This window comes from Kogia breviceps, chromosome 5 (genome assembly GCF_026419965.1).
Source record: "Kogia breviceps isolate mKogBre1 chromosome 5, mKogBre1 haplotype 1, whole genome shotgun sequence".
NCBI lineage: Eukaryota > Metazoa > Chordata > Mammalia > Artiodactyla > Physeteridae > Kogia > Kogia breviceps.
The window spans coordinates 62,451,712-62,476,189 of NC_081314.1; the positions used below are offsets into that span (position 1 = coordinate 62,451,712).

Here is a 24,478-nt window from a genome sequence, read left to right on the forward strand (position 1 = left end):
TCCAGCAAAAACTGGTTATTGGTTAGCTTTTTGCTCTGGATGACAAGTTGGACTGTAACATCTCTAGAGTCGGTCACTTCCAAGTCCTCTGCTCCTTAAAATTCAAGGGAGAGCCCTAGTTTGAGGACTTGTATCACAGATTTCTACTAATCACCGTTCCTACGCCTTTTCAATACAACGAAAGGCCACTAGGGGGAGAAACACGCAGAAAAGCGCATCCTTATCAGTAGTGATCTCAAAAGGCAACAGATCCTATTACTCTCAAGCAAAGAGAGGTTTCTATGGTACGCAGTACCAAAACACCTTGCATCTAATCTGCAACCGAAATGGCTTTTCTGCAGTCTCCGTGGGCGCTACGCGAAAAAAGCACGTTATTCTGAATAGTCAGAAATGAATCCTACAAGCTGACTCAAATCTGAAAAAAAGGACACTGCAAAAGGTCTCCCCGAGTGAGTCAAAGAATTGTGGTGGGATGTGGCAGTGCATTCCTCTTTCCGGATGGGCTATAACTTAACCTTACGTTGGCAGAAGGACGAGTAGCAACGTTTTGTAAAAGGCCTTGTTTCTAGGATTGATATCCAATTTTGGTTAGCCACTGACAGAGGCGGTTAGCCACCACATCCCCTTCCCTCGCCCCTAAACGAGAGGAAATCTCATTTCCTCTACGGGCGTAAAAGTGAATGGACCCGCTTCCTCCCAATACTCCTTTCTGTGTCTCTCGCTCGTAGAAACAGATGTACGACACATATGCCGCCATAGGATGACGAAACAGCCTCACTACTGCAAAAGACAACAGCATTAAAAACCAGCGCGCCAGAAAAGCACCCACAACGCCACCCCAACTTCAGGAACAACACCAAAGCGCAAGCGCACTGACACACTGTTACCCGATTTGCCCACTTCCCAGTCCTGGTCTCCGCAGTTTCACTTCCCTTCATTTGCTCATCTGCTTCCGGGGCATAGCAGGCTCGGCCCCTCCTCAGCTCTTACCCTCCTCTGCCCGAGGAGGGGGGAGTCGAGGGGGTGGGGAAGAGTTCGTTGTTTGTTTACACGATGTGAGCGGAAAAAGAGACCAATAAAGTTTATTCTGGAAACAAAAGGAAAAAAACAGGGGTGACAGAGAAAGGAGACGGGGGCGGGGGCGTGTGGCTGGGGCTAGCGAGGAGAGGCAACGAGAAGGAGAAAGCGGCAGTTCCGGTGCCGCCGCTGCGGCCGCTGAGGTCTCGGGCTGCTGCTGCCGGGCCGCTGGGGCTGGGGCCGCCGGCGAGGCAGGGCTCGGGCCCGGCCGGGCAGCTCCGGAGCGGCGGGGGAGAGGGGCCGGGAGGCGGGGGCTGTGCCGCCCGCTCTCCTCTCCCTCGGCGCCGCCGCCGCCGCCGCCGCCGCCGCCCGCGGGGCTGGGACCCGATGTGGTTAGAGCCGCGGAACCTCGAGGAGCCCCAAGCGTGAGTAGAACGCGGACTGGCGGGGAGCGGGCGCGGTCGGGATGGGGCCGGGTGGGTGCTCGTCTTGGGCGGGGGCTGCCTGCCGGTTGTTTCTCCCAGCGTCGGCCAGCATTGGAGTTCGCCTGCGATCGCCGATCCCTCTCCCCCGCCTGCTGCTGGCCTCACCCAGATGCAGAAGCGAGGGTTCGCCGCTCTCTCTTTTCTCCCTCTGGTCGCCGCCTCGCTCCTCGTTTCCTTCCTCTCCCATTTTTGGGGATGGGGCGGCTAGGACTGAGGAAGTGCGCCCAGGGCCGCCGCCCCGGCCGCGGTGGCTCGGTCCCCCGCGCCCTGGCACATCTACCCGGCCCGCGAGCACCGCGGCGTGAGGGATCCCGGCGCCGAGCCGCGAGCTGTTCCTGAGGGGCTGTCACGCCCGAGGACTCCGGCCCCGCCAGCCCGGAGACCCTGCGTCTGCCTCATACTGGGTTTAAATCGCCCGGCTGGGGCTTGGAAGGAAAACCTCCCCCCACCCTGCAGTTCTCCTCCCACCCTTCCTCTCGAAGTTGTTGTTTTCGTCTTAACCGAGACAGTCAAACGTATTGGATCTTTCATTCATAGACCTGAGACGTGGTCTCGTGATTTGTGCCTTTACTAATTCTATTATGTGGTGCCTGCTTCATAGCTCCTAAGTGGCTCGGAAAGGTAGGGTAGCGCCCAGGATTGGGCTGTGTCAACACCAGACGTTCGGCCAGTGTGTTTTGATCGCGGTTTGAGGGGTTTATTTTAGGATGCAAAAGGAATAGTGGTGATGGTGGCCAGTTACCAGACTTAGGAATTGAAAGCTCTTTTCTTGGATGTCAGTAATTGGGGAGCTGTTTACGTAGTTATATAAAGGGTAAGGGGAGCGCAACAAGAGGGGGCTCTGTAAAAACAGCCTACATATTCTTTAGTGAAGTAGAGTTGAGATTTTGTTTGGTGAAGCTTCCTCATTCCAGCACTGCGCCTTTGTGCACATGCAGGACATGGGTTTGCGAGATGATGTTTTGAATCGTAGTTTGTGAGGCCTGGGAGAACCCCTAGAAAACTTGGGTAGGTGAACTCCTGGTAACTCAAGTCGTCGGTAGTTACTGCGGCCACATTTGAACCACTGTGGACAGTACTGATCGCATGTTTTCCTGCTCAGAAGATGGGTTCTCTGAGTATTTGCTTACATTGCACCGTACAAAATTTGTTTATTTGCTGGATTGCGTGTTGTTAAGGAAAGACCTGCAAAATACTTAAGATACCATGTTGCTAATTTAATTTGTATAAATCAGAACACGTCTTTATTAATGGACTCCAGAAGCAATTGCAGTGTAAGAATTTGTTAATATGTCTGTGTATGCAAATTTTAACATTTTTTAACTGAAGCATTGAATTCTGGTTGACAGCATAGATCTCTATCTAAACATCACATGTTCTGGAAAATTTTAATTATCAGATTAACTGTTCTGCAGTGTCATCAGCCAAAATTATCTGAAGAGGGCCCTCTGTGTGTGTGTGTGTGTGTGTGTGTGTGTGTGTGTGTGTTGGTGTTTTGTTTGGTTTTCTAAGTTTTCTCATTTCACGTTTTTGGATAAAATTAAATTTCATCCATAACTTTTTTCATAAGTCTTGTGGGTTTTTCATCATTGTAAAATAGAGTGCTTTCCTATTAAAATCACAAAATAGGTCATTGAAATAAGTGATAGTACATCGTAATAGTAATAGCATCATGAAATGAAAGTGAATGAATATTAACTTAATAGTTTATCATTGACTATGAATATAAAGTTTGAAAGGCATTCCTATCAGTTTCAGTTGAGGAGTTAAAAATGAACCACATATAAATGCAGAACAGTGTTTTTATATGTCTAAAGTTTTTTTTCAATTTTAAGTAAATTGGGTAGAGCATTAAAGAGGTATCACTAAATACAAATGCTGTACTTAAACCCAAAAATTACCGCGTGAAAGTGTATATTCTCATGGGCAAGATATATGTGAAAGGGAGACTATGAAAGAGCAGTGGCTTTGCCTGGCTCTAGATGGAACAGCCCTTCTTGAGGCAGAGCTTCCTTCCTGTCAGGGGAAGATCCTCTCCATCCCAAATAAGTATTGCCTTTAAAAAAAAAGTAAATTTATAAATTAAATACATATATGATAAGGTAGATCATACATTTCCTAAAACAGTTTACTTTGTGTATAGCTTTCCTTATTAGTGCCCTTTACTGAATAAAGAATTTTTAACATTAGCTATTACCATCTAAAGGGCATTTGCTCTGTTGAACTGTTTATTTGAAAAGGGCTAACTTAATCCTGTTTGATCTCTTTAGAAACTAAAATAGTATTAAAAGGATCAGTTCTCTATTTTATTATTTAAATATCTTGAACTTCAAGGTAGGGGTGATTCTTTAAATGAAATGTGTTTCTTAAGCATCATAAAAGATTTTATCTCTGGTGAAAATATTTATAATCTTCAAAATTGTGCAACTTTAGAAGCATAAATCTTGGAAAACTATGGTTTATATTTTATTAGCATAGTTATTGAGCTGTTTTATTAAATATATTTATCTTGAGCTACACAACAGCCCTGTAGAGAAGGCAGTATTACTGTCTCTGAGAAATGACATTTTAATCTAAGGTCAGACAGGTGTCAGGTGACAACTCATTGACAAAACTAATGCTTTGTGACTCCTTTCATTTTATCATGCTACCTTTAACCTGCTCCAGCCTGCTTTTTAATAGGGCCCAGAGAAACTAGGGCCCAGAGATACTAATATCACCTTTTCCCTTATTTGTAGTAATAAATATATATGTTTAATTCCCCATATAGCTTAAACAGTGGTTTTTGATCCTGGCAACATATTAGAATCATCTAGTTAGCTTTTTTAAAATATCAGTGCCGGGGTCTCATTCCTAGAGATTCTGATTTAATTGGTTTGAGAGGGAGCCCAGGCATCTGTTTATTTGTTTTTAAGTTCCCCAGGTAATTCTAATAGACACCATTGTAAAGCCCTTGCTTTCGAAGACCTATATGATTTTGTTTCTTGCTTCTCTCTCTAGGTTCATCTCTTCCTCCTCCTCCTACAGCTCCCTTGGCCTTTTCCTGCTTCATGTGCAAATGCTGTTTGCTTTTCCTGAAACATTTGCATATTTCATACTCTTTCCTTAACTGGCTGACTCCTACTCATCTTTCATATCAACTCCTTTGAAAAGTCTAGTCTGGGTTAGGTGCCCTTGTTTCCTGTTCCCATAATATCGTGTACTCCTCTGTCATAGCATTGACTCACTGCATTGGTAATTGCCAATTTATTTGTTGGTATCCTCCACCAAGATGTAAATCATGAGAAGGAGAGGGGCTTTATCTTATATACAGTTGTATTCTCATTGCCAAGCACAGTAGCCAGTACATAATAGGCAATTATTCACTGAATAAATAAATATATTGACAACAGACTTCTTTACAACATGTAATGATTTATAAATGCCAATTAAGCTTTTATTCTTGCCAAACACATTTATTACTTTTGGTCACTAAATATATACATCCCTGCACCTGCCACACATATGAATTTTATTTGGAGACAGTTGAGATGTTCTAAATTACATATAAATTATATCAAGAGTGATACTCAACCCCAAACACACACACACACGCGCACGCGCACACACAAATAATTATGCACAGAACTGTGCTGGAAATCAGGAGATATGAATTCAGATCCCAGCCTCACCACAAGTGTGTGACCTTGGGCAAGTCTCAATCTTTTGGGGCCTCAGTTTCCTCATCTGTAACATAGAGGAATTGTACTGAATGTTCTACATGGTACTCAGTGATCTTGCCTTAAACTCCTATGAGTACTAAAAATATTGACTTTGGAAAATCTGAACCTGCTTGGATCAAAACCTGGCTTCTATACTTGCTGGCAGGATTACTTTGGACAGATTTCCTAATGTGTATAATGGGAGTAATTACTACTCAACAGAGTTGTTGTTTTTGTTTTTGTTGAATTAAATGAGATAATATAGATCCAAGAAAGTTTTTGTTCTGAATCAGATGTTTAATACATGTTCATTTCCTTTCCCCTTAAAAGGTGTTAGATCTCATGATTGGACTTATCTGAGATAAGAAAAAAGACACAGTTTATGTAATAAATCCTGTTTTCCACTTTGCTGACTGCTAGTTTTACAGATGTGACTAGGGACCAAAAACCACGTGGCTTTTAGTTTCATTTTCTTAGAACCTTATTCCACTGTCAAACATCCAGGTGTTAGTCAACCTGCTTGGGAAAGAATTATGCCTAGAAGTTTGAACCATGACAGGATAGCAAGTGTCAAGCTATCTATACATCCATAATACATAATATGGAGGAAGGGAGAATCTAAACTGATGATCTTACGCCATCTCCAAAGATAAGTAAAATCAGACTTGACCATTCCAAAAGAATGGACAGATTAAAACTAAGGATGATTTACAAAAGAAGACCCAGAGATTTTGGTGAAATCTCTGTTTGTCAGACCTTAAAATTCAGGAACATTTATTTAGTAATTTCTAGGAGATACAGGGAGTATACCTCTGGTCAGGACCAATTTCAGAATATTGTTTTCCATATCAGAAGTGGTTACAGGAATCAGCAGACTGAAGTTATTGATATCTTTCTCTATTTGGGAGCCATGTATCTTAATTTTATATGGTTATTTTAACCTTCATTTATTTGGTAATAGAGTTACCTTACACACAATGTAATAGTATCTCTGCTGCAGTTTCTGAATACCAGTCTTATTTTTGTATAAAGCATATTGACTTGTCTGAGTTCTCCCTTAAGTTTATGTTTAAAGTGAACTTTATTATCTTTTTAGAAAAAGTACTATAATAAAAATTAAAAATAGCGGGTAGGAGAAACTGAAGTCTTAAGGGTGTAAAAAAAGAGGCATGAGGCAACACACAGTGGAGTCTGAAGATTCGACTTAAAGGCTGGAGATTTCCATCTTTCAGAAAGGTTATTCAACCTTAGATATGCTGATAACGTTTTATAGACATTTATATGATTCACATTTAATCCTTTATTTACATGAATCAATTGATGCTGGTTAAGGAATTTTTAGATGTTCTTTCTCCCTCTCCTCAACTCTACAGTTTGGGGAGTTTAAAGTTAAAATGCTTCAATAAAAAGTTTATAAATTTGTAGTAAAAGTGGTGGCTTAGAGTTTTTTCTTGAAGTTTAATATTTCTTACAGTGAAACTGTTTCTAGTATGGATTATGGTGCTGTGGTCTGGATGGCTGAAGGACTAAATTCCAATCCCAAACTGCTACTTTGTATTTGTGTAAGTGGGAGTGGAGGCAGAGTGTATCACATCTTTGCCTCTCTTTCTGCAGTGATACAATAGGAATTATAATATGTTGCTTGCTAATAATTCATATAATTAATGATGTAATTTAAATGATCCAAATTGTATAAAATTATCATGGGAAAATGTATACATATTAATCATTATTTTAAATTTATACCTAGTACAAGAATAACATGTTTCATATTTGGTCTGACAATTAAACACTCATTTCTTCTGGATCATTTTGCTAGTTAGCTTGATAGTTTATCTAAATTGCACTCATTTATAAGAGGTTAAGTTTTAGTAACTTTTAGTATATAATTGGAATTGTTACAAAGGAGTCTCTGTATCAGGGCCAGCATTGCCATTTGAAATAAGTGTGGGATTTAAAAAAAAAAAAATAAGAATTTTTACAGGCCATACTTATCTGCTGCACTTCAGATTTTAAATATTTGTGTAGTGGAAGCCAAAGAAGTCAGTGCTGTGATGTGAAAGAAGCTACATTAGGATAGAATCATTCTGTTCTGATCATAACACTCTTGCCAAACTCACCAAGAGTAAGATTCAGTGGAGAGATACATCTTATAAAGTACTGTAGAGATTTAAAGCAATATTATGAAGATAATTTTAAGCATAAATTTTTTAACAGGAGGAGACCATGTTTGTGTTCATTCTTATATCCTCAGCACGTAGCATACAAAGTACCCAAAAGTAGGTGATCAGTAAGTGATATTTTTCCAGTAGAATCATAATTGGGAATCAAAACACTTTTCTTATCTTTCTATCAATTAGTAGCTATATATTTTAAACTATCTGAAAAGTATATAAATTGCTGTGCCAGTCTTAGTTGATCATTTACTGAGTATAGATTTGAAGTAGATAGGAAACACATTTCGATAAGTTGTTAACAAGTGCATATTTCTACTGATGTTTGTAGACATTTTTAACAAAGATTGATAGATTAGGAGAAGCTGTGTCCTAAAAGAACATTGGGTCAAGAGTCTGAATATCTAGGTTCTATATTGAACTATTAACAGCTCTTTGGCATTAGATCTTTACCTTTTAGCACTTTTCTTTACCTGCAAAATTTCTAAGGTTCTTTACAATTCCAAAATGCTATGAGATTCCTAGCATTTTAAAATCTCTTTCTTTTTTAAAAAAATTTTTAATTTATTTTTTTGGTTTTGTTGGGTCTTTGTTGCTGCACGTGGGCTTTCTCTAGTTGGGGCGAGCGGGTGCTACTCTTCGTTGTGGTGCACGGGCTTCTCATTGCAGTGGCTTCTTTAGTTGTGGAGCACAGGCCCTAGGCGCATGAGCTTCAGTAGTTGTGGATCGCGGACTCTAAAGTGCAGGCTCAGTAGATGTGGCTCACGGGCTTAGTTGCTCTGCGGCATGTGGCATCTTCCCGGACCAGGGATTGAACCCATGTCCCCTGCATTGGCAGGCAGATTCTTAGCCACTGCGCCACTGGGGAAGTCCTGAAGCCTATTTCTGATTTCAGGGAAGAGTAAATTAAGCCACTCCCTAGAGGGAAGATGATCCTATCTCAGTCTGTTGTATCTTGAGAAGCAAAAATTTTTTTTCTGCCTTTTTATAAATTTGCACAAATTTGAAGGCCCTTTGTGAAATTCTGTGACAGAGAAAAGCTGCCATCAGAAAAGAATGGACTGGAAAGATTTTCTTTCTTTCTGAAACCTTCAGTGACTTTGGAGGATCAAAGTTGTACAGGCATGGCCATTTTGGTTACTGGCAAAAGCATTGCCAGTAAGAGACTGACAGGCATTGAGAGTAGATCATCCATTGCACACCAGTTGCCAGGGTTGTGAAGGCCAGAAAACCTGTCACAGCACCCTTAATAGCCATTGGCAACCATCTTTACTTTAGTTAAAGACTTCTAGGATAATATGTTCCATACTTTCCTTTGGTAACCCATCCCACTAGATGGTTTTCAGAAAATATGTTCTAATCTTAGAAACATAATTCCAGAGGCATAGTAACCCTCTTTTTTTTAGATGTATCCTCTGTTGTGCAGACAGATATATGAAAAGATGACAAAAATAATTGTCCTTGTCAGAAAGCAATGGTGTGTATGCTATTGATTTGTTTTTTCTATGAATGTTCAAATTACCTTCAACTTTTGAATTGTTTTTAACCAGCAAACTGTTCAGGTAATGAGATATTATTTAGAGTTATTTTGAGTATGTACTCATTTTTCAAGAAGCTAAGCAGATTTCTGTGGCTTTTCTTTGACAGATTATGCTTTTCCAAGTACTTTTCTGATGCACTTACTGCAGGTCTAGACCTGAAGGTACTATTGCATTTTGAAACAATTGACTGCCTTTAGCCTAAAAGCAAGTGAATTGTGTGTGTGTATTTTGGGTTTTTCCTTAGGAGGTTAACTTCTTGACAACTACAAAAACCTTGGAGTTTTCTGCTAAATAAGCTGCTTTTCTGTAATATAGATTTATGGGGCATGTCATCAAAAATAAAGGAGCATTAATGAGAAAAATTGTCGGGAAAAAGATTGAAATTAGGCACAGCTATAAAGTCGATCTGAAATCAAATCATATATGACAGCAAAGAAAGGAAAAATTATATTTTCACACTGTCATTTTTATACTTATTGTAAATATTAGCAGTAAAATCACTTTAAAGTTATTTTTCCTATGAAGATTTCCTTAAAATCTAATGACTATTTGCAGTTGAGACCTTGATAGGCAGCATCTTAAAGTATTTATGAAAGTGATATTTGTACTTTTTCTTTAAGTATATACCAGTTGTAAAAGTTGAACATGACTTTATCAGAGCAGTTTCTGTACAAGTCTTGATAATTACAATGGTAGTAAAAATTCAAAGCAATTATAATATTAGGGATTTTATGGTTCGGAGACTGGTAGTTTGTTTTCACTGGAAGTGACCAACTTTCATATTTCTTAGTGATATTGTAGGACTTAAGATTTCCTCAAAATCACTGTGAATAATTTTGATTATTTCTATGCAGTGAAGTGGCTCTTTTTATAGCCATGTGTTGTTCACAGACACTACTAATATACAGCTAAATGATCTACTAATGAACAACGACTGAAGCACAGCTGAATGTATTGTGCGATGGTGTTTTGTTGAGTTTAAATATCAGATATATAAATTTGTTATGTACATTCCTCCTGCAAATAATTTTTTTCCCCAGCCAAAATGGGAGCAAGTAATCTGACAACGTATGGAATATTTGAAGTCAGAACAGTCTTAGAAAATACACAAAATATGTCAGTGTACGTAGGCTTCTTTAATTTTTCTTTTCCTAAATACATGTCACAATGGCTAAGAGCATGTGCTCTGAAGCCAGACTGTCCAAATTTCTAGTTTTGTAATTGAAGGCAAATTATTTAACCCGACTGGGTTAAATATTCTCTGGGTTAATACGTATTTCCTCATTTGTAGAAAAGGGATAGTAGCAATACCTACAACATAATATTATAATGAAGGTTAAATGCCGAATACATGAAAGCATTTAGAACAGTGCCTGGTACATAGTAAGCACTTAATAAATATCTGTATGCTACTTGAGAGCACTAACTATGTCATATTCATCGACTTATTTGGGGGCTTTAACATTTTGTAGTGAATTGAATCCTGTCCATTTTGAGGATTTACTAATGAATCCTTTCTCTGGAGAGTGAACACTAAGGTTCCTTTCTAACAAGCTTCTTGACATTACTGCTTGCTTTTGTTCTATTACAACTTTTTAAAGTTTCATTCTCACTCTGGGAATTTGAATTCTATTTCATACCTAGTCCAAAGAGAAGTGAGCATACAGAGATTTAGCATGATCGGAATGAAGGTTTAGTGGACAGAAAGGAATTAAGTAAATGGATGTACATTTTTCACACCTAGTCTGAGCTTCCTATGGATTGTTTTTCCCTGTCCATTCCTGGAATCTCAGAATCCTCAGCAGATGTTCTTTTTCTTTTTCTTTTTTGTTGAAGTATGGTTGATTTATGATATTAAATTAGTTTCAGGTATACAACATAGTGATTCAGTATTTTTCTAGACTATACTCCATTTAAAGTTATTATAAAATATTGGCTATCTCCCATGTGCTGTACAACATATCCTTGTAGCCTATTTATTTTATAATTATTAATTTGTACCTCTTAATCTCCTACCTCTATATTTTCCCTCCACTTCCCTCTCCCCACTGGTAACCACAAGTTTGTTCTCAATATTTGTGAGTCTGTTTTTGTTCTGCTGTATTCACTCATTTATTTTTTAGATTCCACATGTAAGTGATAACATACAGTATTTGTCTTTCTCTGTCTGACTTATTTCACTAAGCATAATACTCTTGAGGTTCATCAATTTTGTTGCAGATGGCAAAATTTCGTTCTTTTTTATGTCTGAGTAATATTCCATTGTATACATATATATCACATCTTCTTTATCTGTTTATCTGTTGGTGGACACTTAGGTTGCTTCCATATCTTGGCAATTGTAAATAATGCTGCTATGAACATTGGAGTGCTTGTATCTTTTTGAACTAGTGTTTTTGTTTTCTTTGGCTATATATCTAGGAGTGGAATTGCTGGATCATATGGTGGTTCTATTTTTAGTTTTTTGAGGAACCTCCATACTGTTTTCCACAGTGGCTGCACCAGTTAACATTCCCACCAACAGTGTACAAGGGTTCCCTTTGCTCCACATCCTCACCAACATTTGTTATTTATGGTCTTTTTGATGATAGCCATTCTGACAGTTGTGAGGTGGTATCTCATTGTGGTTTTAATTCACATTTCTCTGGTGATGAACAAGCTTGAGCATCTTTTTGTATGTCTGTTGGTTGTCTGTATGTCTTCTTTGGGAAAGTGCCTATTTAGTCTAATGCACACTTTTTAATTGGATTGTTTGTTTTTTGGGTGTTGAGTTGTGTGATCTCTTTATATATTTTGGATATTACTCCTTATCAGTCATATCATTTGCTGATATTTTCTCCCATTCTTTAGGTGTCTTTCCGTTTTCTTGATGGTTTCCTCTGCTGTGTAAAAGCTTTTAAGTTTAATTAGATCTCATTTGTTTATTTTTGCTTTTGTTTCCTTTGCCTTAGGAGACAGAGCCAAAAAAACATTGCTAAGGTTTATGTCAGAGAGTGTTCTGCTTATGTTTTCTTCTAGGAGTTTTATATTTTCCAGTCTTAGTTAGGTCTTTATTTTGAGTTTATTTTATTTATTTATTATTTTTTTTCGTGGTATGCGGGCCTCTCACTGTTGCGGCCTCTCCCGTTGCGGAGCACAGGCTCCGGACGTGCAGGCTCGGCGGCCGTGGCTCACAGGCCCAGCTGCTCTGCAGCATGCGGGATCCTCCCAGACCCGGGCATGAACTCGTGTCCCCTGCATCGGCAGGTGGACTCTCAACCACTGTGCCACCAGGGAAGCCCTGAGTTTATTTTTGTATATGGTTTGAGAAAATGTTCTAATTCCAGTCTTTTACATGCAACTGTCCAGTTTTCCAGCACCGCTTATTGAAGAGACTGTCTTTTCTCCATTGTATATTCTTGCCTCCTTTGTCATAGATTAATAATTGACCGTAGGTGTAAGGGTTTATTTCTGGACTCTCTATTCTGTCCAAGGATCTGTCTGTTTTTGTGCCAATGCCATAGTGTTTTGATAACTGTAGCTTTGTAATGTAGTCTGAAGTCAAGGAATGTGATACCTCCAGCTTTGTTCTTTTTCTCAAGATTGTTTTGGCTATTCGAGGTCTTTTGTGGTTCCATATAAATTTTAGGATTGTTTGTTCTACTTCTGTGGAAGATGTCATGGGTATTTTGGTAGGGATTGCCTTAAATATGTAGATTGCTTTGGGTAGTACGGATATTTTAACAACATTAATTCTTCTAGTCCATGAATACAAGATATCTTTCCATTTCTTTGTGTCATCTTCAGTGTTTTTCATCAGTGTTTTAGAGTTTTCAGAGGATAGGTCTTTCACATCCTTGGTTAAGTCTATTCCTAGGTATTTTATTCTTTTTGATGTGATTTTAAATGGGATTGTTTTCTTACCTTCTCTTTCTGGTAGTTCATTATTAGTGTATAAAAAAAAAGCAGCAGATTCCTGTAAACTAATCTTGTATCCTGCAGCTTTCCTGAATTCCTTTATTAGTTCTAATAGTTTTGGTGTGGAGACTAGGGTTTTCTATATACAGTATCACATCATCTGCAAATAGTGACAGCTTTACTTCTTCCCTTCTAATTTGAATGCCTTTTATTTCTTTCTCTTGTCTGATTTCTGTGGCTAGGATTTCCAGTACTTTGTTAAATAGAAGTGGCAAGAGTGGGCATCCTTGTCTTGTTCCTGGTTTTAGAGGAAAAACTTTCAGCGTTTCACCATTGAGTATGATATTAGATGTGGGTTTGTCATAAATGGCCTTTATTATGTTGAGATATGTTCCCTGTATACCATCTTTACTGAGGGTTTTTATCATGAATGGATGTCAAATTTTGTCAAATGCTTTTTCTGCATCTATTGAGATGATCATATAGTTTTTATCCTTTTGATAATGTCGTGTTTCACATTGATTTGCAGATACTGAATCATCTTTGCATCCCTGGAATAAATCCCACTTGATCATAGTGTATGATCCTTTTTATATATTGATGAATTCTGTTTGCTAATATTTTGTCAAGGATTTTTGCATCTATATTCATCAGAGATATTGGCCTGAAATTTTCTTTTTTTGTAGTGTTTTTGTCTGATTTTAGTATCAGGGTAATGGTGGCCTCATAGAATGAATTTGAGGGTTTTCTGTCCTGTTCAATTTTTTGGAATAGTCTGAGAAGGATGGGTGTTAGCTCTCCTTTATATGTTTGGTAGAATTCCTCTGTGAAGCCCTCTGGTCCTGGACTTCTGTTTGCCTCCAGCAGCTGTCTTAATAGCACTCTGCCATTGAAGCAGTACTTGTTTCATGCTACTAGGTATTTCCTTTCCTTGTCTTTCTTTATGCACTAAGTGGTAATTGTATCATATTGTCACATAGTTGCTATGTTACATGGCTTTTGTAGAATTCTCATGTCATGTTTTAAAGGTGCTTGTATTTCACTTCTCTGTTATACTTGCTATGAAGTCTTAATGAATGCAGATTTAACTCTTTTGTGTATCATTCTGTTTGTTATCTAGTTTACACTGACTGGACATTGTGTAAACCTTACAAGTCATTTATGTGAAAATAAGGAAAGCAGCCATGTATGCTGAATATTTTCATCAGTTCAGTCCCTTAAGTCTTTGCCTTAATCACTAATGATGCTACCTGGCATTATTGATGCACGTTTCTATGGCATCATCTACAGTAAGTTCCCTACACATGAACCTTCAAGTTGCAAATTTTCAAACGTGAGAACGTGCATTCGCATGTCCAGTCACATAAGTTAGTTCACGTGTCTGGCATACATTGTCACGTGCGTGTGGTTGTGTTTTTGTATACTTTACTGTACAGTACTGTATAGAGTACAGCAGTACAGTATCTTTATTTCAAGCCCAGGATGTCTGGAAGCAAGTGTAAAAGCAGCAGTGATGTAGCTGGTACTATACTGTACTTTTCAAGGTACTGTACTGTAAGATTTCTTCATTTTTGGTTTGATTTTACATATTATTTGTGTGAAAAGTATTATAAACCTAATACAGTACAATACTATATCGCCGATTGTGTTAGTTGGGTACCTAGGCTGACGTTGTTGGACTTACTCTCTGAACAGAACTCGTTTGTATATAGGGGACTTACTGTACCTGGTTTCAGTACTGTGGTTGGCACCTTATATAAATGAGACTATTAGTTCATATTTAAGTTTTTGGTAACTATATGTGAATTTATGTTTTCTTACCTCTTACTTTTTAACAGTTTTCACCAGACTGCTCTTGATGGTTATACAAGGTAACTTATTTTTCTCAAGTTGATGATTCCACAATCTATATCTCTCATGTGCCAGATTAATAATAATAAAACCCACACACTTTTTCTGTTTTTATTTTTTTTAACATCTTTATTGGAGTATAATTGCTTTACAATGGTGTGTTAGTTTCTGCTTTAAAACAAATTGAATCAGTTATACATATACATATGTCCCCATATCTCTTCCCTCTTGCATCTCCCTCCCTCCCACCCTCCCTATCCCACCCCTCCAGGTGATCACAAACCACTGAGCTGATCTCCCTGTGCTGTGCAGCTGCTTCCCACTAGCTATCTATTTTACGTTTGGTAGTGTATATATGTCCATGCTCTCTCAATTACTCCCAGCTTACACTTCCCCCTCCCAGTATCCTCAAGTCCATTCTCTAGTAGGTCTCCATCTTTATTCCCGTCTTGCCCCTAGGTACTTCTGACATTTTTTTTTTCTTTTCTTTTTTTAAGATTCCATAAATATGTGTTAACATATGGTATTTGTTTTTCTGTTTCTGACTTACTTCACTCTGTATGACAGTCTCTTGGTCCACCCACCTCACTACAAATAACTCAGTTTCGTTACTTTTTATGGCTGAGTAATATTCCATTGTATATATGTGCCACATCTTCTTTATTCTTTTATCTGTTGATGGACACTTAGGTTGCTTCCATGTCCTGGCTATTGTAAATAGAGGTGCAATGAACATTGTAATACATGACTCTTTTTGAATTATGGTTTTCTCAGGGTATATGCCCAGTAGTGGGATTGCTGGGTCATATGGTAGTTCTATTTTTAGTTTTTTAAGAAACCTTTATACTGTTCTCCCTAGTGGCTGTATCAATTTACATTCCCACCAACAGTGCAAGAGGGTTCCCTTTTCTCCACACCCGCTCCAGCACTTATTGTTTGTAGATTTTTTGATGATGGCCATTCTGACTGGTGTGAGGTGATATCTCATTGTAGTTTTGATTTGCATTTCTCTAATGATTAATGATGTTGAGCATTCTTTCATGTGTTTCTGGCAATCTGTATATCTTCTTTGGAGAAATGTCTTTTGAGGTCTTCTGCTCAGTTTTGGATTGGGTTGTTTGTTTTTTTGATATTGGGCTGCATGAGTTGCTTGTATGTTCTGGAGAGTTTTGTCAGTTGCTTCACTTGCAGATACTTTCTCCCATTCTGAGGGTTGTCTTTTGGTCTTGTTTATGGTTTCATTTGCTGTGCACAAGGTTTGAAGTTTCATTAGGTCCCATTTGTTTATTTTTGTTTTTATTTCCATTTCTCTACGAGGTGGGTCAAAAAGGATCTTGCTATGATTTATGTCATAGAGTGTTCTACCTATGTTTTCCTTAAGAGTTTGATGGTGTCAGGCCTTACATTTAGGTCTTTAATCCATTTGAAATTTATTTTTGTGTATGGTGTTAGGGAGTGTCCTAATTTCATTCGTTTACATGTAGCTGTCCAGTTTTCCCAGCACCACTTATTGAAGAGGCTGTCTTTTCTCCACTGTATATTCTTGCCTCCTTTATCAAAAATAAGGTGACCATATGTGCATGGGTTTATCTCTTGGCTTTCTATCCTGTTCCATTGATCTATATTCCTGTTTTTGCGCCAGTACCATACTATCTTGATTACTGTAGCTTTGTAGTATAGTCTGAAGTCAGAGAGCCTGATTCCTCCAGCTCCCTTTTCTTTCTCAAGATTGCTTTGGCTACTCGGGGTCTTTTGTGTTTCCATTCAAATTGTGAAATTTTTTATTCTACCTCTGTGAAAAATGCCATTCGTAATTTGATAGGGACTGCATGGAGTCTGTAGATTGCTTTGGGTAGTAGAGTCATTTTCACAATGTTGACTCTTCCAATCCAAGAACATGGTATATCTCTCCATCTGTTTGTATCAACTTTAAATTCTTTTATCAGTGTCTTATAGTTTTCTGCATACAGGTCTTTTGTCTCTTTAGGTAGGTTTATTCCTAGATATTTTATCCTTTTTCTTGCAAGGGTAAATGGAAGTGTTTTCTTAATTTCTCTTTCAGATTTTTCGTTTTTTGTGTATAGGAATGCAAGAGATTTCTGTGCCTTAATTTTGTATCCGGCTACTTTACCAAATTCATTGATTAGCTCTAGTAGTTTTCTGGTAGCATCTTTAGCATTCTCTATGTATAGTATAGTATCATGTCATCTGCAAACAGTGACAGTTTTACTTCTTTTCCAATTTGGATTCCTTTTTTTTTTTTCTTTTTTTTGTGGTACGGGGGCCTCTCACTGCTGTGGCCTCTCCCGCTGCTGAGCACAGGCTCCGGACGCGCAGGCCCAGCGGACATGGCTCACGGGCCCAGCCACTCCACGGCACGTGGGATCCTCCCGGACTGGGGCACGGACCCACGTCCCCTGCATCGGCGGGCAGACTCTCAACCACTGTGCCACCAGGGAAGCCCCTGGATTCCTTTTATTTCTTTTTCTTCTCTGATTGCTGTGGCTACAACTTCCAAAACTATGTTGAATAATAGTGGTGACAGTGGGCAACCTTGTTCTTGATCATAGTGGAAATGGTTTCAGACGCAAGAGAGAAGAGATATGGGAACATATGTATATGTTTAACTGATTCACTTTGTTGTAAAGCAGAAACAACACACCATTGTAAAGCAATTATACTCCAATAAAGATGTTAAAAAAATAAAAATCTCAAACCTACAGAAGAGCTAAAAAAAAAAATTAAAAATAAATAAAAATAAAACTTCCAAAACTATGTTGAATAATAGTGCTGAGAGTGGGCAACTTTGTCTTGTTCCTGATCTTAGTGGAGAGGGTTTCAGTTTTTCACCATTGAAGATGATGTTGGCTATGGGTTTGTCATATATGGCCTTTGTTATGTTAAGGAGATTTCCCTCTATGCCTACTTTGTGGAGGGTTTTTTATCATAAATGGGTGTTGAATTTGTCGAAAGCTTTGTCTGCGTCTATTGAGATGATCATGTGGTTTTTCTCCTTCAATTTGTTAATATGGTGTATCACGTTGATTGATTTGCGTATATTAAGGAATCCTTGCATTCACGGAATAAACCCCACTTGATCATAGCGTATGATCCTTTTAATGGGCTGTTGGATTCTGTTTGCTAGTATTTTGTTGAGGATCTTTGCATCTATGTTCATCAGTGATATTGGCCTGTAGTTTTCTTTGTTTGTGACATCTTGTCTGGTTTTGGTATCAGAGTGATGGTGGCCTCGTAGAATGAGTTTGGGAGTGTTCCTCCCTCTGCTATATTTTGGAAGAGTTTGAGAAGGATAGGTGTTAGCTCTTCTCTAAATGATTGATAGTATTTGCCTGTGAAGCCATCTGGTCCTGGGCTTTTGTTTGTTGGAAGATTTTTAATCACAGTTTCAATTTCAGTGCTTGTGATTGGTTGGTTCATATTTTCTATTTCTTCCTGGTTCAGTCTCAGAAGGTTGTGCATTTCTAAGAATTTGTCCATTTCTTCCAAGTTGTCCATTTTATTGGCATATAGTTGCTTGTAGTAATCTCTCATGATCCTTTGTATTTCTGCAGTGTCAGTTGTTACTTTTCCTTTTTCATTTCTAATTTTATTGATTTGAGTCCTCTCCCTCTTTTTCTTGATGAGTCTGGCAAATGGTTTATCAATTTTGTTTATCTTCTCAAAGAACCAGCTTTTAGTTTTATTGATCTTTGCTATCATTTCCTTCATTTCTTTTTCATTTATTTCTGATCGATCTTTATGATTTCTTTCCATCTGCTAACTTTGGGGGGTTTTTTTGTTCTTTCTCTAATTGCTTTATGTGTAAGGTTAGCTTGTTTATTTGAGATGTTTCTTGTTTCTTAAGGTAGGATTGTATTGCTGTGTAACTTCCCTCTTAGAACTGCGTTTGTTGCATCCCATAGGTTTTGGGTTGTCGTGGTTTCATTGTCATTTTTTTCTAGGCATTTTTTGATATCCTCTGATTTCTTCAGTGATCTCTTGGTTATTTAGTAGTATATTGTTTAGCCTCCATGTGTTTGTATTTTTTACAGATTTTTTTCTGTAATTGATATGTAGTCTCATAGCATTGTGGTCGGAAAAGATACTTGATACAGTTTCAGCTTTCTTAAATTTACCAAGGCTTGATTTATGACCCAAGATATGATCTATCCTGAAGAATATTCTATGAGCACTTGAGAAGAAAGTGTATTCTGTTGTTTTTGCATGGAATGTCCTATAAATATCAATTAAGTCCATCTTGTTTAATGTGCCATTTAAAGCTTGTGTTTCCTTATTTATTTTCATTTTTTATGATCTGTCCATTGGTAAAAGTGGGGTGTTAAAGTCCCCTACTATGATTGTGTTTCTGTCAATTTCCCCTTTTATGGCTGTTAGTATTTGCCTTATGAATTGAGGTTCTCCTATGTTGGGCGCATAAATATTTACAATTGTTATATCATTTTCTTGGATTGATCCCTTGCTCATTATGTGGTGTCCTTCTTTGCCTCTTGTAGTAGTCTTTATTTTAAAGTCTATTTTGTCTGATAGGAGACTTGCTACTCCAGCTTTCTTTTTATTTCCATTTGTATGGAATATGTTTTTCCATCCCCTCACTTTCAGTCTGTATGTGTACCTAGGTCTGAAATGGGTCTCTTGTAGACAGCATATATATGGGTCTTGTTTTTGTATCCATTCGGCCAGTCTGTGTCTTTTGGTTGGAGCATGTAATCCATTTACATTTAAGGTATTTATCGACATGTATGATCCTATTACCATTTTCTTAATTGTTTTGGGTTTATTATTGTAGGTCTTTTCTTCTCTTATCTTTCCTGTCTAGAGAAGTTCCTTTAGCATGTGTTGTAAAGTTGGTTTGGTGGTGCTGAACTCTCTCAGCTTTTGCTTGTCTCTAAAGGTTTTAATTTCTCTGTCGAATCTGAATGAGATCCTTGCTGGGTAGAGTAATCTTGGTTGTAGGTTTTTCACTTTCATCACTTTAAATATGTCCTGCCACTCCCTTCTGGCTTGCAGAGTTTCTGCTGAAAGATCAGCTGTTAATCTTTTGGGGATTCCCTTGTATGTTATTTTTTGGTTTTCCCTTGCAGTTTTTAGTATTTTTTCTTTGTATTTAATTTTTGATAGTTTGATTAATATGTGTCTTGGCATGTTTCTCCTTGGATTTATCCTGTATGGGACTCTCTGCACTTCCTCAACTTGATTTACTATTTCCTTTCTCATATTAGGGAAGTTTTCAACGATAATCTCTTCAAATATTTTCTCACTCCGTTTCTTTTTCTCTTCTACTTCTGGGACCACTATTTGGTGCGTTTAATGTTGTCCCAGAGGTCTCTGAGACTGTCCTCAATTCTTTTCATTCTTTTTTTTTTTTATTCTGCTTTGCAATAGTTATTTGCGCTATTTTAGCTTCCAGGTCCCTTATCCGTTTTTCTGCCTCAGTTATTCTGCTATTGATCCTTTCTAGAGAATTTTTAATTTCATTTATTGTGTTGTTCATCACTGTTTTTTTGCTCTTTAGTTCCTCTATTCTTTGTTAAGCATTTCTTGTATTTTCTCCATTCTATTTCCAAGGTTTTGGATCATTTTTACTATCATTTTGAATTCTTTTTCAGGTAGACTGCCTATTTCCTCTTCATTTGTTAGGTCTGGTGGGTTTTTGCCTTGCTCCTTCATCTGCTGTGTTTTTCTCTGTCTTCTCATTTTGTTTAACTTGCTGTGGTTGGGGTCTCATCTTCGCAGGCTGCAGGTTCGTAGTTTCCGTTATTTTTGGTGTCTGTCCCCAGTGGCTAATGTTGGTTCAGTGGGTTGTGTAGGCTTCCTGGTGGAGGGGACTAGTGCCTGTTTTCTGGTGGATGAGGCTGGATCTTGTCTTTCTGGTGGGGAGGTCCACGTCTGGTGGTGTGTTTTGGGGTGTCTCTGGCCTTATTATGATCTTAGGCAGCCTCTGTGCTAATGGATGCGGTTGTCTTCCTGTTTTGCTAGTTGTTTGGCATAGGGTGTCCTGCACTGTAGCTTGCTGGTCATTGAGTGGAGCTGGATCTTGGTGTTGAGATGAAGGTCTCTGGGAGATTTTTGCCATTTGATATTACGTGGAGCTTGGGAGGTCTCTTTTGGACCAGTGTCCTGAATTTGGCTCTCCCACCTCAGTGGCACAGCCCTGGCGCCTGGCTGGAGCACAAGAGGCTGTCCTCCACACAGCCAGGTGCATGGGGAGTTTCTTGCCTTTTGGGAGGTCTGAGGTCTTCTGCCAGCGTTCAGTAGGTGTTCTGTAGGAGTTGTTCCATGTGTAGATGTATTTCTGATGTATTTCTGGGGAGGAAGGTGATCTCCCTGTCTCACTTTTCCGCCATCTTGAAGCTCCTCTCCCCCACACACTTTTAAATACATATATTATTGTAATTAATTTATATGGAGATTGCTTTAGAAAGTATCTAATTTTAGGCATAATTGTTCAACTTTTTACTTGCTTATAAAAAATTATCATACTCCCAAACATTTTTTTAATAGATCTTCATTGGAGTATAATTGCATCACAAAACTGTGTTAGTTTCTGTTGTGCAACAAAGTGAATCAACCATAAGCATACATATATCACCATATTCCTTCCCTCTTGAGCCTCCCTCCCACCCTCCCTATCTCACGTCTCTAGGTCATCTAGGTCATCTGTGTCATAGCACAGATGATCTCCCTGTGCTATGCTGCTGCTGTGTGTTAGCATATAGTATTTGTTTTTCTCTTTCTGACTTACTTCACTCTGTATGACAGACTCTAGGTCCATCCATCTCACTACAAATAACTCAATTTCGTTTCTTTTTATGGCTGAGTAATATTCCATTATATATATGTGCCACATCTTCTTTACCCATTCATCTGTTGTTGACATTTAGGTTGGTTTCATGTCCTGGCTATTGTAAATAGTACTGCAGTGAACGTTGTGGTACATTTCTCTTTTTGAATTATGGTGAAACATTTTTTTAAACTAATTAATTAATTATTTTAAATTTTGGCTGCATTGAGTCTTCATTGCTTCACGCAGGCTTTCCCTGGTTGCGGAGAACGGGGGCTACTCTTTGTTGAGGTGCGCGGGCTTCTCACTGCGGTGGCTTCTCTTGTTGCGGAGCACAGGCTCTAGGGCACATGGGCTCAGTAGTTGTGGCTCGTGGAGTCTAGAGTACAGGCTCAGTAGTTGTGGCTCACGGACTTAGTTGCTCGGCAGCATGTGCGATCTTCCCGGAGCAGGGATCGAACCCGTGTCCCCTGCATTGGCAGGCAGATGCCCAACCACTGTGCCACCAGGGAAGCCCCCAGACATTTCTTATGCATGTAAAACCGTATAGAATTTTGTATCTTTTGGGCGGGGGGGATGATATCCATAATGAAAAAAGAACAGCACAATAGTGGACTGCCCTTGAACTGACAAAGAATTTATTGACAGAATGTGGGACAAAATTTCCTCGATTTTCTAAGTGTACCTGTTAGTGTGTGTGTGTGTGTACATATATGTAATATATGTGTATATTTACATATATATATATTTTTGCGTTACCTCAAAACCAAACTTTAAATCTCATGAATCTGGGAAAGGGGAATGTTACGGACTTTGTATATGTTATATCCCTTAATCTTCACAGTAACACTTCAATACGCATCACCTCTCCATCTCACAGATTAGGAAATTGAAGTTCCACATTTATTCAGTACAGTGGAATCCCGTCACATTTAATTTACAAGAATTCAGTTACATATACCCCGCTAAAAGTAAAAACATGGCAAAAGTAATCATTTAAATATTGCAGTCACATCCCACTACTGAGTGTTTGCTTTAAAGTAGATGTGAGATTAAAGACGTGAAGTTGCTGTCACCTCAACAGGTCTCAGTGTGTAGGTATGAACTCACTGTGTTGAGTATGATTCTGTTATTCAGTCATATGTAATGTTCATACAACATGGCCTCCAATACCAATTCTGTAGTGCTGAACTAAAGAAACAGCAATTTGTTCCAGTGTTGGAAGAAAAACTGCTGTTTTAGACTGGTTGAGCAACTATGGTGATTTCCAAGGTGGCCTTGCAGTTGTGCCCCCAAGAATCTATGGTACACGCCTGCACCTGCATAAATCCACACCATTTTAAATACAACATATTTTATATATTCCATATATAAATTTACTGTGTTCTAGATTGCTGTATATATATTATATCTTTACACAAAATATATTTCTATACAAGGTGGTATACAAAAAATGTACTTTGTAATTTATGGGGAATTTAAGAGATTTTTTTCAAGGAAAATGTTGAATCTGTAAATCTGCAGACTATGTATGTGTTGTTTGCCACTATATACCCAGTCTAGCATGTAACCAAGTACAACGTTTATTGAATAAATGGGCAAAAGAAGTTCAATCATTCAGCTACATATTTTTTTAAAATACAGATATACATATGGTGATCACATTTTCTAAGCCCAGATTTTGAAGGCACTTTTGAAAAATCTGCTTTATTCTCCAGATGGATTAATCTTAAGTCATATTAGAACAATACAGAAAATAGAATATTAGAAATAACAACTATCTCACATTTGGTCCTAATGTGACCACTAGACTTACTGTTATTTATGTTTCTTTCCTTTCTCCTATCTGTTCTTTTATATGTATATGGATTTGCTACAGGAAATACAATTATACTAGGTAAAATTTATTTTATGAAAACTCTGAATGGGTTTCTGCTCTTTCACGTAAAGAACTGGAAAGACTGAAGATAGAAAATGTAAATAAGGTGACAAATCTACGTTATTCTCACCTCCTTACGTAATATTGATTCCCTTTGTACAAATACTTTTTGAATTCCTATCTGATTTGTGTAAGGAAAGAGAACTTCCCCTAGGTCCCTGGAAAGAGCTGAGCTGCCATGTGGTGGGGGAGGAAAGGTTTGATGCAGTGAAACAGGTCATTTGCTTATAATTCTAGATCTGAACCAGAATATCTAACCTGCCTGCTAACTACGTGACACTGAATGAGCCACTTACGTTTTATAAGCCTGAAAAGTTGATACTGGATGGCTAGTGACTGAAAGAGATGTTTCCAGGGTACTGTGTTCCCGAAATGAGCTTATGCAAACAAACTTTAAGAATGTAGAACTCAAATAAGAATGTAGAATTCAAATAAAATAGCAACTCTAAATAAAATAGGAGGAAGAGTAATTCAACAGTATATTAAGTCTATTTTATGATTACCAAGTAGGAACTATTCTAAGAATGCAAAGATGGCTTAACATGAAATTTTATAATGTATAGATCAATAAATCCAATAAGGGAAATAAAGATCATGTCAGTAAATATGGAAAAGAAATTAATAATTGACTTTTGTCTTTTTAAAGCCAGGAACAAAGAGAATTTTCTTACAAAGTATATCAAACTGAAAGCTAAAATAATGGTTAATGGTGAAAAAGTAACCATTTTTTAAAATTCGGAAACCCATTATCACTATATTATTACATAGTATTGTTTTGGAAGTTCTGACCAATAAAATAAGACATGAATTAGAAAGAAGAGGAATAAATACTGAAAAAGAAGCGGCACAGTCCCATTTTCAGTGTTACATAATTGCATTCATAGGAAAACCAACTGAGAAATTACTAGAATTAATAAGAATATAGAGTAAATAGATTTTAGACAAATAATTTAAAATCAGTAGTTCTCCTTTATGGTAGCAATAATTGTTTAGCAAATATAATAGAAAAGAAATCATTTTTAACAGTATACAGAAAAAGGTTAAATTATGTTCATAGGAAATGTGTGAACC

At 38.0% G+C, this 24,478-nt stretch overlaps 1 protein-coding gene across 1 annotated transcript in view; it reads left to right on the forward strand.

The window, feature by feature from the left end:
• The first annotated feature begins 1,354 nt into the window (after positions 1–1,354).
• PIK3CA (phosphatidylinositol-4,5-bisphosphate 3-kinase catalytic subunit alpha) overlaps positions 1,355–24,478 on the forward strand; it is a 101,422-nt gene continuing 78,298 nt past the window's right edge. Inside the window, exon 1 of the mRNA XM_059064574.2 lies at positions 1,355–1,442. The gene's annotated coding sequence lies outside the window, so the exon portion shown is untranslated. The remainder of the gene's footprint in view (positions 1,443–24,478) is intronic.